General features: G+C 47.7%; 1 long non-coding RNA gene across 1 annotated transcript; it reads right to left on the bottom strand.

Moving 5' to 3' along the window:
* Window positions 1-5,379: 5,379 nt before the first annotated feature.
* Window positions 5,380-6,713, bottom strand: LOC133371361 (uncharacterized). The gene is made up of 2 exons (XR_009759312.1): window positions 6,354-6,713; window positions 5,380-5,614 (listed from the first exon to the last, which is right to left on the bottom strand). It is a non-coding gene; the product is annotated as an uncharacterized LOC133371361 (long non-coding RNA).
* Between the last annotated feature and the right edge of the window lie 7,063 nt (window positions 6,714-13,776).

Here is a 13,776-nt window from a genome sequence, read left to right as displayed (position 1 = left end):
ATCAAACAATCCTGAGGAGGAAAACGTACTTTGGTTTAATGTATACACCCACACACATATACTACACAAACATATTGTCCTGTATCAGATAGTAGGTTAGTGGCAAATTCAGAAGTGTAGCGTCCCTTCATGGTAGTCACACTATGTCCCCTGACAGTCATGCCCCCTTTTCCTCATCTCCCTTGCTCTCCAGGTAGTCTCAGATTCCACACTCCAATACAACAGAAGTCCCTAGGAGCCAATCAGTATGAAAAGGGAGGTTGTGTGTTATCTACTGAGAAGAGTCTTCTCAGTGGCTGACTCACCTTTCATTTTCATTGGCTCCAATCAACACGAAAGGACAAGGTCTCTTCTCAGTGGCTAACATGCTCCCCCTTCATACTCATGGCTCAGTTATAGGGACCTGCCTGGAATCCGGCTCCTAAAAAAAGTAAGGGGTCTACAAACCCTCCGTGATCTCAGATGACTACATTCCTGGTGTCGGAGTGAAAAGGCAATACCTCTTTTAAGAAAGCCTGGTCATCTGCAAGTTTTGTTATTGTATTAAAAATAACATTTTTTAAAAATATTGACTGATTAATTGGGGATGCTGCTTCGCCAATTAAATGTTTTCAAACCAATTCATCCAACCAAATAATCAATTAAAGGTTGCAGCCCTAATTGCCATATTTCTTGAGACTCAAGAGACCGAAACTTGGAGGTGTATGAATGGTGCTTGGCAGAATAGGGGGTAGAGTCAGAGCCCAATTGTGCCCAGAGCGGGTAGTTATCATAACTGATAGGGTCAGGGAAGAAAGATTGGCTTACGTCTGGTGGCTCAACCTTTAAGACTGGTAATTCAAGCAAATGATCTCAAGAAGCCAAGCAGAAAATAGCTTGTCCCCATAATTCTGTGTCGACATCCTGAGACATTGCTCCTTGAAAAGGAGGATAAATCCCAAAATCTTCTGGTTTCAGACTTCCCAAGACTCAGACCATAACCTATATGAGGGCCAGGGGATAGAGATGGGTAGGAATGGGGGAGAAATTCAATAATTCACATTTAAAGCTGAATTTATCAAATCTGCACTTTCAGAAACAACATGAGAACTGAAACACAGCCATCCTTCAAAACTTGCATGTATCCAAATTTTGCTGTGTACGAAGTAAGCAATGTTTGCAAAAATGCATGTATTAGGGCAAAGTGTGCATCAAAATGAATATATGAGTGAAAACAACATACAAAAATGCATTATATTAAGAGAAATCACTTGCAAAAATGTGTACGTTAGTCAAACCTACATGCATAAATGTGTTTAGTAGGAGAAATTCTCACTAAAATGCTGGAGAATTTTCATGAGGATTTTTTAAAAGGGAAATTCGCAAATTGCTGCAGAAATGTGACGAACTGAATTTAAGATAGGAAAAACGAGAAAGTGTGAGAACCAAAATCAACAGAACCTTCTAGCCCTATCAGTGGAAAGGGCCAGAATTTCAAATGAGGTCCTCAGTCTTTGGGCAACTTTCTTTCTGGAGTCTAGTCTCCCAACAACTCCCCATCCGCAGAATAGGGATAACATGGTCACCTCTCGTACAAGATTAGTTCAGAGACTGAGAGCGGGGTTGGAGGGGACCAATGAGACTGAGTTTCAGCAGCACTTTGTTGTATGCTGATGTGCTCCAGTGAAAAGAGTATCCAGATGGTCTCAATGATAAAGACCTTTTGCAACTAGTATTCTGCTTGACATTTTCCCACAATTGATCAATTCAATTGATATCGGTTTTAATGCTAAATCCATATTTTCCTGAGAAGGGTTGAAAATGTGAAAGCATCATGTTTGAGAGCCGTTCTAGGGAACAAACATGCATTTCCCCCCCAGAGAGCAAATAATGCAAATCTAAAGGAAAAGTAAAACTCTTCCTAAAGTGTCTTCATTGCTTAAGATGTAGGAAGAGAAAGACAGATATGACACTCCTTACTTATAGATGGAATGTGTTTTCTTTCCAAGCTGGCATCATAAATCTGTTTTTTTTTCATTCCCAAGGGGTCTTGCAAACTGCTTCTTTAGTATTCAGTAACAGACAGAGGATTTTTCTTTCGTCCAAATGTGGATCATAATCCTAGCACCGCTCTTGGACCCTGATCCCACACACATTTAAAGAGCATAAGAAGAACCCCACTGGGTCATATAAAGAGTCCAGCTATGCAGCCTCTGGCTTCCCATAGAGACCAACCAGATGCTTTCATTAATGTAATTGCCTCTTTGGATTTCAGTAGAATTTACTTCCAAGTAGGAGTTCTTAGAGAAGCCAGTGTGGTGTAGTGGTTTGAGTGTTGGACTACAACCTGGGAGACCAGGGTTCGAATCCTCACACAGCCATGAAGCTCACTGGGTGACCTTGGGCCAGTCACTGCCTCTCAGCCTCAGAGGAAGGCAATGGTAAACCCCCTCTGAATACCACTTACCATGAAAACCCTATTCATAGGGTCGCCATAAGTCGGGATCAACTTGAAGGCAGCCCATTTCCATTTCAAGAGTTCTTAAAATTAGGACATTGCCCATTATGTCAAAGATAAGGCCCCTCTAGACATCTTTTTTTCAATTGTGCATTCAGAATGATTTGGGCTCATGATGGTATTGGGGTGATCCTGCTGTCAATAATCTTTTGTGCCTGCTTTGTTTCCAGTCAGTGCATGCCCTGTAACTTCCTGCTGAAATCCTGTAACTTTTTATACCACAAATGTTCCAGGGTGTGTGTGTGCATGTCCCACGTTTGTTGCACTCTAGCACAAGATAACCCCCCCCCCAGACAGCAATAATGTTGTAACATTGGGGAAGCAGTGCAGAACATCGAATAAGGTGGAATGATGTGTGGACAGTCCAGTATAAATCCACCACTGTTGTGCTATTATTGTGCTAATACACATTGCAGAATATATCCACATACAAAAAAACACAAGACCATAGTGATAACTCCCAGAAGAAAGGTGAGGAAGGAAGAATGGTTCTCTTGTGAACTACAGAGGGAAGACTTTAAAAAAAAAAACACCAGCTCAACAAAATACCAAAAACAAGTTATCCGCACAACCTTTCAGCGGCCCATTTGATGGCTGTGGGAAGCCCACAAGCAAGATAGGCAGGGAACAGCTGTATCCACAGCACCCAGAGGTGTGCAATAATACCTCAGTTAACAAAGTAGATGTGTTCCTCCTGGACATGACTTCTTTCACAGAAACTTTGCTGAATAACTTGGAAAGAATAGCGATAGTTCCTACACCACAGAAAAGAAGAGCACTTCAACATCTTTCAGCAAACTTTTTATTCAAATCTAAAAATCACATGTTTGAAATAAAGCAAGCAGGCCAGGTAAGGCTTGCATGCAGACCACCTGAAGGCTTCTTCCAAAATGCATCCAGGGGGGCTGCCTTGCCTTTTTTCTTTTATTATGTAGCATCTTGCGACAGCAATCTAAAGCTGTGAGCACAGTTCTCTCCGTACACTCGAGCAGACAAACAAGGAGCAGCCACCACCACTCGCTCTCCCTCTCCCTCTCCCTCTCTCACCCTCTCCCTCTCTCCCCCTCTCTCCCTCTCTCTCTCTCTGCCACCCTCCCCTACACTCAAAGAGACTCGTCTGCAGTAAACAGTCCTTCCAGGGCACCTGAAACACTGTTTGCTGTGGAAGCACCTGGCAAGGAGTGCCATTCCAGCCACGCAGGAGAGAGCTGCCTGCAGCTACTGCAAAGGAGTGGACAAGGATCCACATTCTGACTTCAAGGAGCACTTCAAGAAGGATGCAGACAAACTGGAACAGGTTCAGAGGAGGGCAACAAGGATGATCAGGGGACTGGAAACAAAGCCCTATGAGGAGAGACTGAAATAACTGTTTAGCCTGGAGAAGAGGAGACTGAGGGGAGATAGGATAGCACTCTTCAAGTACATGAAAGGTTGTCACACAGAGGAGGACCGGGATCTCTTCTCGATCGTCCCAGAGTGCAGGACACGGAATAATGGGCTCAAGTTGCAGGAAGCCAGATTTCAACAGGACATCAGGAAAAACTTCCTAACTGTTAGAGCCATAGGAGGTAGTGGGCTGTCTGACACTGGAGGCCATCTGTTGGGAATGCTTTGATTTGGATTCCTGCATTGAGCAGGGGGTTGGACTCGATGGCCTTGTAGGCCCCTTCCAAATATATGATTCTATGATTCTATGACATGTCAGAGCACCCCCCCCATGCCCAACAAAGACTTTGTTAAAAGAGCTTCTTTTCTGGAGCATTTGTTAACTGAGGGATTACTCTACTGCCTCTCAAGTTAGGTTCCACTAATGCAGCTGTTGTGGGCTGGGGCTGATGGGGCTTGGAGTCCAAAACAGCTGGAGGGCACCAGGTTGCTGAAGGCTGGCCAATGCTGGAAGCCAACAAAGTTACCCAGCAGTTGCAACCAATCAGTCTGTTAAGGCCACTAGCAAAAGAGAGAAAGAAAGTTAAACATTTATTTACTTCTAGCATACAAAGCCATCTCTGAGAGGGAGTTCAGCAAGGCACATCCTTAGAGACAGAGAACAAAGGAGAGTGCCATCTGAAAAGGAGGAGGAAGAGAGGATCTAAGAAGCAAACAAGTTTCACAAGAGTCAGTGAGAGGAACACAAGGATTACTTTTTTTGTCCATTGCCCATCCACCCCCAGCCCCGGTTCAGGTGACTAACTACAAGCGTTGTCTGTCCAGAGGGAGAGGGCACTTGAATGGGGAGGTAGAGTGTGGTGAGGAGGGAGTCACTCAGGGCATTTTGCACAGGGCCCACAATTTGTGGCACCAGCAAGGTCCCTTGTACACATGTACGTAAATTCATGCACATGGATTGTGGAATCTACTCTGGGTTTTAGCTTTCAGTACCTTGGATAGCTCCTTGAAAGTTCAGATGAAAACCCAGAGTGGATTCCACTGCCATAGGGTCACCAGCTGCCACTGGTAACTGTTATAAATTAGTTTTGTGGTGGCTTGCCATTTCACACACCCCAACGGCTGGAAGTATGCTTTGATCTGCTAACACCAGATTGTAGGACAATTCTTTCTTTCTTTCTTTCTTTCTTTCTTTCTTTCTTTCTTTCTTTCTTTCTTTCTTTCTTTCTTTCTTTCTTTCTTTCTTTCTTTCTTTCTTTCTTTCTTTCTTTCTTTCTTTCAAATGCATCATTTGCCAGACTAAGAAACACCACTTGGCTTTCAAAGCCTGCAGCACAGGCTAGTGCAGAGTCAAAACTAAGGCACATGCAGCAGCAGAGAAGAGCCTCTAGCAAAGTGAGAAGGGGGCATGCCCCTATTTCCATCTGTGAAACGTTGGTGGGTCTGGTAGGGTGGCTAATTCCACCACATTAAAAATGAAGACAAGAGGCCACATATTTGCATTAAGTTTGCATTTACTAATTTTACGATATAGATATGAATTTGGAAACAATGGGTGTAATTCAAATAAAAACGCCATAGTGGGGAAGAATGACAAGGGCCCTGTGTGCCTGCTCGCTCTGTTCTTCATATACTGCGAACTATTGATGGGCAACTTCAAGTCTCCTCTCTGTGCCCCCCTCCCGTTCTCCATCCTTGGATTGGGCAGCTCTTCCAACAGAGGACTCTCCTCTGCAAAATAAAGAACATTGGAATCTGCCTTATATCGAGTCAGACCGTTGGTCTATCTAGCTCAGCACTGCCTACACTGGCCGGCAGGGGCGTGCCAGGGTTTCAAGCAGGAGTGTCTCCCAGTCCTACCTGTAGATGCCAGGGATTGAGCTTGGGACTGACCTTCTGTGTGCAAGGCAGATGTTCTGCCACTGGGCTACAGCCCTAAGATACATGGCCACTTTAGGGTCTGGTCACATCATTTTGACTAGAGTTTTCTTAGCCTTCTGCTACTCTAAGACTCTTGAGCTGAAGTGCACCCTAAGCTACCCTTCCCCAACCTGTTGCTCTCTAGGACCGCAACTTGAATTAGCTGCAGCATATGTGGGTAGAGATGATAGGAGTTGTAGTTCAAAATATTTGGCGTGCACCAGGCTGGAAAAAGCTAGATACTTGCATCGTTAAAAAATATTAAAACACATGCTGCTGTAAGTAAGTAAGTAAGTTAATGCTGCTATTAAAAGTGTGATTCAAAAGCAACCTGTGAAGCCTGTGGTCTGAGCCCTAAGGACGTCGTCGCTCTGGCTCAACTGGTTCAGCCGTGGCACTCTCTAGCAACTCCTCTGCTCACAGCAACAGTCCACAGCTTTTCAGGCAGCTTCTCATTTGGAGATAGTAGCTTTAAAAGGCAGGGGGGGGGAGTGTAGTCTGCAGACAGACAGATTCTCATTGAAATGTGAATGAGTATCTGGATTAGTACCTTAATACGAGGCAGCAGAGTGCCGAAAGGAGGGCCTGCCTCGGCTGTCGTCCGCAGCTGTTCCATCGGCAGCTAATGATCTCTCTCTCTCTTCACATTTTGTTCTTTCTGGGAGCATAAAAATAACCAGCCTAATGAAGTAGCGCCAAGCATCCAAAGACACAAGAGTGAAATGTTTCCACTCAGCATGCAGAGGCTTTGGGGGAGGAGCTGGTCTTGGTCGTGGCTTTTTGCAAGACCAGCTCAAGACTGGCTGAAATGATTGCCGCAAGGCAGAGCAGCGGGAAAGGGTGGTGCTTCAGGGCTCAAGGTTGCAGGAGGAAGCATGACAACGAGCGCTAGCCATTCACTTCGATATTAATGAGTCACAGTTGAGGAAAGTGCTCTGTTAATGTTTTTAGCTACATTTTCCCACCTGTGGTTTCTTTAATATATGGATGGAAAGGGTAACAAGATTGCCGTAAATTGCTTTTTAACATGTTTTTAAAGTTTTTTAAACAAAATATGTTTTAAATTGTTTTTTTTAAATGGTTTTAAATATGTTTTGTTTTAATATATTTTAAAGTCTGTTTTTAAAGATGTTTTTAGAGTGTTTTTAGTGGTTTTGTTTGCCGCCCTGGGCTCTTTCTGGGAGGAAGGGTGGGATATAAATGTAATCAATACATTTCTACCTTGATAGTGTTTGTCATGTTCAGCACTTTAATGTACAGAATTATTTACAGTCTTTGTTTACTTTCCCATCAATACTCTAAGAACACAAGTGGCTCTTTATCTCTCCCCATGGGAAACTCTCACTGAAGTGGAGAGGTTGGCCAGCTGGGGGGTCTGAGCAGGACCAGGGCCAGGGCCAGGGCCAGGCAAGCCAGGGCCTTTGGGCACCAGCCTGCCCTGGGCCGGTGGCACCAGAGCACAACCCTTCCATGCAGGCCACATGGGGCTAATAACCCCTCTCGCAGTCCCATCTTCCTCTATCGATCCTGTACATGACATGTGTGCTGCGCACGCATGCCCACCATCAACCAAGATGGCAACAGGGGCATTAGCCCCTTAGGGAAGCATCTTCCACCATCTTGGTTTATGGCAGGCAGGCACACACCGTACGCACAGCATTTACAATAGCGATAGAGATAGGTGGGGCATGCGTGGGCCTCACTAAGTATATGGGGGACAGGTGCCTGGGAGCTCCCACTCCGCGATCCACGGCAGGGTCAGGAGCTGCTGCTGTCACGAATTGCAGAACGGGAGCACTACCCTCTCACTCCAAAGGGCAGCCCCTCAGGGGCCCCTCTGGGCCACAGGGGCCCTCTGCCAGGGCCCAACCTCCAAGGATGGAAATGTGAGCGAAGGTCACGCAAGTCTTTCTGAAACACAGTGTGTTGGGTAACCACAATAAACTATGCTTTCTCATGATGCGAATGAGCTGCCTGCAGAGATTGGAAGCTTCCTGTTCCAATGAACCACAATGTGGTGTTATGCCCAAACCCTATGCTGTCGTTAAGCTGCATTATGCTTTTTTGAAACAAGCCAGCTTCATAAACCATAAAGTTGGTTTGTTTCTGCAGGGTCCAGCCAGGGGAATCCTCATCAGAGGAAGACCAGGAGGCTCCAGTCATGGACCCAGCCCTGGCGCAGGCTCCATCGGAGGGTGAGGAGCCCAGATCCTGTGACGAGGCCCAAGAGGGGCCGTCTGCACCTGGAGCACCTGCACCTGACATCAAGGCTGAACGGGTCCCAAGCCCAAGGGAGAGGTGTCCCCTCAAATGCCAGCTGGAGACCCAGCCCATCTGGAGGAGTGCTCAGTTGCAGGCCCAGACTCCTCGGGAGTAAAGGACTGGCTGCAGGTGATTCATAGGAGGCCGCTGAGGTTTGGGGTGTGGTTCAGCAGCTCCAGCTTAAACCCCCAGTGCTAGGCTGGAAGAGCTGCAGGAACAATCTCTACACACCAGCTCTGTAGTGGGACTGGCTGTTGATGGCTTGTTGATGCCGGACCGGCCGCTTGCCTTGCCCATGGACTCCTGACCTTGGGCTGCTCTGCTGTTATTCTTGCCTGACCCTTTTGTTGTTGTGGACTGGCTTGGGACCGGCCCTGGATACTGCCTCAGTGTTGCCCTCAACTGTATGAGCGCTGGGAAGTCTCTTGCCTCCTGAGGAGCCTGATGAGAACAGGGCCGTTTCAAACAAAACCAGGAGGTCACTATGGGCTGGATGCCTCATGCCCCCTGGAGTTCCTGCTCCTCCTCTTCACGGTTGCAGCCTAGCTGCTTCGTTGTCTGGCTCTGGCTGGCCCAGACAGCCGTGGCAGTGGTGAAGAGGAGGAGGAGGAGGGGATTCTGGGGCCTGCCAAGGGCCCTCCAAAACCTGGAGCTAAACAAACCATAGTTAGGGTTAGCCACAGTTTGTCAGGTTTGGGTGGCACAAATTGATAAAGCCAAAATGGAAGTGGACACTTCTGAACTCCCGTGTGGCCACGCCAGGGGCAGGGGATATGCTAGCCCGGGGGTGGGGAGCTAGGAACCGTAGCAGGTTCTGCTACCTAACAATCTAACCAGACTTCATGTTGATCCTTATTCACGGGGTCTTTTCTGTTGTGGGACCCCAACTTTGGACCCTCGATAGCCATTATTTAGTTAATTTATACTTACACACGCACACACACTGCAAAAAGCAGAATGGCCATTCCCCGCCCACCCACTCACTCCCCCCTCCACGAAGGCTGTTCCAGTCCTGCCCCACAATTAGGCTACCAGTGTTGGCTTATGATGTGTGGGAACATTCTGTGTTAGAATTGCTTTTTAATATGTTTTCAAACCTTTTAAAAAAAATGTTTTTAATGTTTTGTTTTAATGTCTGTTTTTATGATGTTTTAAAGTGTTTTTAGTGCTTTTGTTTGCCGCCCTGGGCTCCTGCTGGGAGGAAGGGCGGGATATTAATCAAATAATAAACAAACAAACATTGTGCAGAGTCTAAAATGTGCCTGGGCATGTTTCTTTTCATTATGGAGAAGGTCTGCGAGTCAGACACACAGGCCAGTTCTCAGGTACGAGGGTGCTAAATCCAGCCCAGCAGATCTACACGCCTGTGAAACTAGTCAAACGGCTGCCTGTGAGATGGATACAGGTCCAGAGTTCATGGTTCACATCACTAGACCACTCTCTTCAGCCAGCTAACGCTCACAATGACGCAAGAAACTTTCACAAACCCCGGCCCTCTCAGGTGGTTTTGGCTGCAGCAGCCCAGAGCTCATTGCATTGCTGCGTAGGGCAGAGCTGGCTAACGCCCGTCAAGGAAAACATTCTTTTGAACCATCTCCATCAAGAGCCTCTGCCCCACGTGGATGGGGAACCCCTGTGGAACCACTGGGTCTTTTTCTCTGGTAGATTCAGCCAGCAAATGGCATTGCCCTTCAACCTCAGCAAGCATATGATAAAAAGATTTCCCATCCTGACTGACCCAATGCAGATTTATTAGATACCTGAAAAGAGGCAGGACTTGGCAGAGAAAGGTCTGCAAAATTTGGCTAGGTTAGGGGAAGGGCTGTAGCTGACTGGAAGAGTACCTGTGCTCCACGGCATCTCCAGGTAGGGCTGGGCATGTTCCCTGTCTGAAATCCTGGAGACACTTTAGAGAATGCTGAGCTGGATGGACCTACCGCTTCCCTTTGAAGGCCACAGGATCGTGGTAGCGCATCGGCTAATGCAGAAGATCCCTGGTTCAGTCACCGGCACCTCCAGCTAAGACTGGGAGAAACCCTTGTTTGAAGCCCTGGAGAGCCACTGCTGGTGAATGTAGACAGTACTCAAGTGCAATAGACCAATGGTCTGAGTTGGTTTAAAGCAGCTTCCTGCGTCTGCCTGCTGTGACTTAATCCAGCAAAGCTAGTCATCCACAACCGAATCCCAGTAAAAGCACTGGTTTGGGATACAGGCTACAGTCCTGCACGCCTTTGCTTTGGGAGTAAGTCCCATGAACCAAATGAGGTGTATTATTTATTTATTACATTTATACCCCGCCTTTCTGTTCATGAAACCCAAGGCAGCTTGGAGGTCTCCCATCCAGGCACTGACCAGACCTGACCCTGCTTAGCTTCAGCAGAGAGGTGGCCTTACAGTATGTGCCTACAGACCATAGCCTGGGCTTAGTCCTGAATAGACTTGCGTCAGACTGCATTTTAACTGACCTAGACCTGCAGCCTAATTTTATTCAGAATTAAATTCCCATTGCATTCAGTGAGAGCTGCACCCAAGCAAATTTGCATAACCCTAATGCTCCCCCCCCCGTGGCTATTTTATCAGAGCTCCTAAACCCTACATGCAAAATCTTAAAAACTAAAAACCCCACACAGCACAAGCTGAACAGACTGTGTGGGTTCCTTTTGTTCCAGCCCCAGACAACAGTACTGACATCCACAAGAGCTGCCATATATTTAATCAATGTACTTATAGCCCACCTTGATTGCATGATGGCATTCAAGGGAACAGGCACAGGGGTTCCCCAGAGTCTCCCATCCAAGTACTGACCAGACCCAGACCTGCTTAGCTTCAGCAAGACTATGCAGCCTTGGGACTAGTGCATTAGCACAGGGTGCTTGCTTATATGTACCGCATCTCAAACCTCCTTTGGAGTGGTTCGGTCGGCAAAAAGTGAGTCAAGGATCATTTGTGTATTCAAAGACAAAACTGGCAGAAACAATTTCGTCTTCATTTGTTTGTGCTGGGAAAGGTGAACTGTCTGCTGGAGGAACTCATTGTAGCCAGTAAAGACCTTCCTCTTTCTAGGTTAGATAGTCAAACTTAAGGTGTTAGCATTGGTTCACAAGGTCCTAAACCGCTTGGGAAAGGTTACCTGAGAGAATGCCTTCTACTGTATAAACCATCCTGGTCACTGCAACTTGCAGAGGAGGCTCTATAAATCGCACCATGGCCTGTAGGCGTGCCTCTTCACAGCGGTGCAGAGGAGGGCTTTCTCTGTGGTGGCACCTACCTCATGGAATGATCTCTCCCTGGAGATGAGGCAGACCTCTACTCTGGCTTGTTTCTGCTCACAATTGAAAGCTCCCCTGTGTTTACCTTGGCATTGTGCTGGTCGTTATTAATGCAGGTTCCTGGTATGCATGGTTACTGCCATTGATGTTTTAACTTTATTTTATTGACCTGTTTTAGTGTTATTTCTCTTGTTGCTTTATTGGTCTGTGAACCATCATGTTATTTCTTTCATTTTGAAAGGCAGTATACACATTCTTTTAATAACCCACAGAAGAAAGATACAATGCTCCCAGAGCCACAAAAACAGCGGTTACAGGACTGTTTTTGACTATGCTACTTATATATTTAATGACTTTCACATACAGTGCCTTGCAAAAGTAATCAGACCCCTGGCCAGTGCTCTCATGTTACTTAATTACAAATGGTACATTGTAATTTTGTTCTATATGGTATTTTATTTTGAAACACCAAACCTCAAAATCCATTATTGTAAGGTGACACTGGGAAATGTTTGTAAGAAACATAAAAAAACCGAAATGTTGCTTGCATAAGTATTCAACCCACACACATTAATGTTTGGTAGAACCACCTTTCACTGCAATAACAGCTTTAAGTCTTTTGGGGTAGGTATGTACCAGCTTTGCACACAGTGTCAGAGGGATTTTATTTATTTATTTATTACATTTGTATACCGCCCCATAGCCGAAGCTCTCTGGGCGTTTTCCAACAATTTTGGCCCATTCTTCTTGGCAGATTCGCTCCAGGTGTTTGCGGCCTATTGCCGAAATAAAACACAAACACCATTCATTGGGTTAAATCATGGGCCACTTTATTAAACGGAATCAATTGGAATAATGAACCTGCAGAGGGGAAATCAAGTGCGGGAGCATTCTGATGATCCAGGCAAAGCCTGCTTGCAGCCATAGGGCGATCAAACCTTGCCTGAGCCCGGGGCTGCCCTGTGCCAGACCCCCAGCTCAGGCCACACCCAGAAGATGTGTAGGGGGTCCAACCCGCATCACCGCCCCCCGGAGCCGTGAAACTCCGAGCGGATGAGGCACGTTGGCCCCAAAGGCGGCCCGTGTTCTGCCCCCCGGGCCGTATAGCCCTGAGCTGCAGGCCCCCGGACCGCCAATCGCCCCCAAAGGTGCCTAAAGGTGTCACCTAGCTGCCCTTTCCCTTTAAACCTTTTCCCGCACTTCTTTGCCACAAGTGACCGTTGACATATTGAAGCTAAAAACACACCAATCAGCCTATTAACCCCAAAGGCACCCGTGCTAACCCTTGACCCGTCCCCCCAACCACAGTGTGGAGTAGGCAAAAGAAACCTGCCAGCAAAGCGAGGCAGGCAGGCCAAAAATTCCTAGTCGGCCCCGTAGCGACCAAATGAATCACACTGCAGTAGAGGGAGGGTCGGGCGGGCGCCGCCAAAATTCAAAGGAGGGCGGGAGGCTGGTGGAGTGGCCTTAAATGGCCTTCAGCTGCCCCGCCTCCTTACTGTGCGTCACGACGGCGCGCTGGCGCGCCACGTGCGCACGGACACACCCTTGATGGCGGCCTGGCTTCGGCAGCAGCCGCAAACACGCCCCTTTGCCCGGCAGGTACCGGGCACGGAACGGGATTGCGGCCTATTGCCGAAATAAAACACAAACACCATTCATTGGGTTAAATCATGGGCCACTTTATTAAACGGAATCAATTGGAATAATGAACCTGCAGAGGGGAAATCAAGTGCGGGAGCATTCTGATGATCCAGGCAAAGCCTGCTTGCAGCCATAGGGCGATCAAACCTTGCCTGAGCCCGGGGCTGCCCTGTGCCAGACCCCCAGCTCAGGCCACACCCAGAAGATGTGTAGGGGGTCCAACCCGCATCACCGCCCCCCGGAGCCGTGAAACTCCGAGCGGATGAGGCACGTTGGCCCCAAAGGCGGCCCGTGTTCTGCCCCCCGGGCCGTATAGCCCTGAGCTGCAGGCCCCCGGACCGCCAATCGCCCCCAAAGGTGCCTAAAGGTGTCACCTAGCTGCCCTTTCCCTTTAAACCTTTTCCCGCACTTCTTTGCCACAAAAGGGGGACAAGCCTCTGCTTAGTCTCCCTTTACCCCACACCCGATAAGAATCTCATGCAGACCCCTCTGCAGGTCCCTCAGGAGGATGGCATCGTTGCCTCCCGAACTGCATGTCCAAGCATGTCTGCCACTGAGTGCCTTGCCCTCCATGTCCGACCACAGCAGACAACCCAAGGCTACCGAGGCCTCGACTGCATGTCCTCACATGCCTGCCACTGAGGGCCTTGCCCTCCATGTCTGACCACAGCAGACGACCCAAGGCTACCGTGGCCTCAACTGCATGTCCTCACATGCCTGCCACTGAGGGCCTTGCCCTCCATGTCTGACCACAGCAGACGACCCGAGGCTACCAAGGCCTCAGCTGCATGTCCTCAC

The sequence above is a fragment of the Rhineura floridana genome, chromosome 16 (genome assembly GCF_030035675.1).
Source record: "Rhineura floridana isolate rRhiFlo1 chromosome 16, rRhiFlo1.hap2, whole genome shotgun sequence".
NCBI lineage: Eukaryota > Metazoa > Chordata > Lepidosauria > Squamata > Rhineuridae > Rhineura > Rhineura floridana.
Note: the sequence above shows the minus strand (reverse complement) of the source record. Positions and strands in the feature narration are given on the sequence as shown.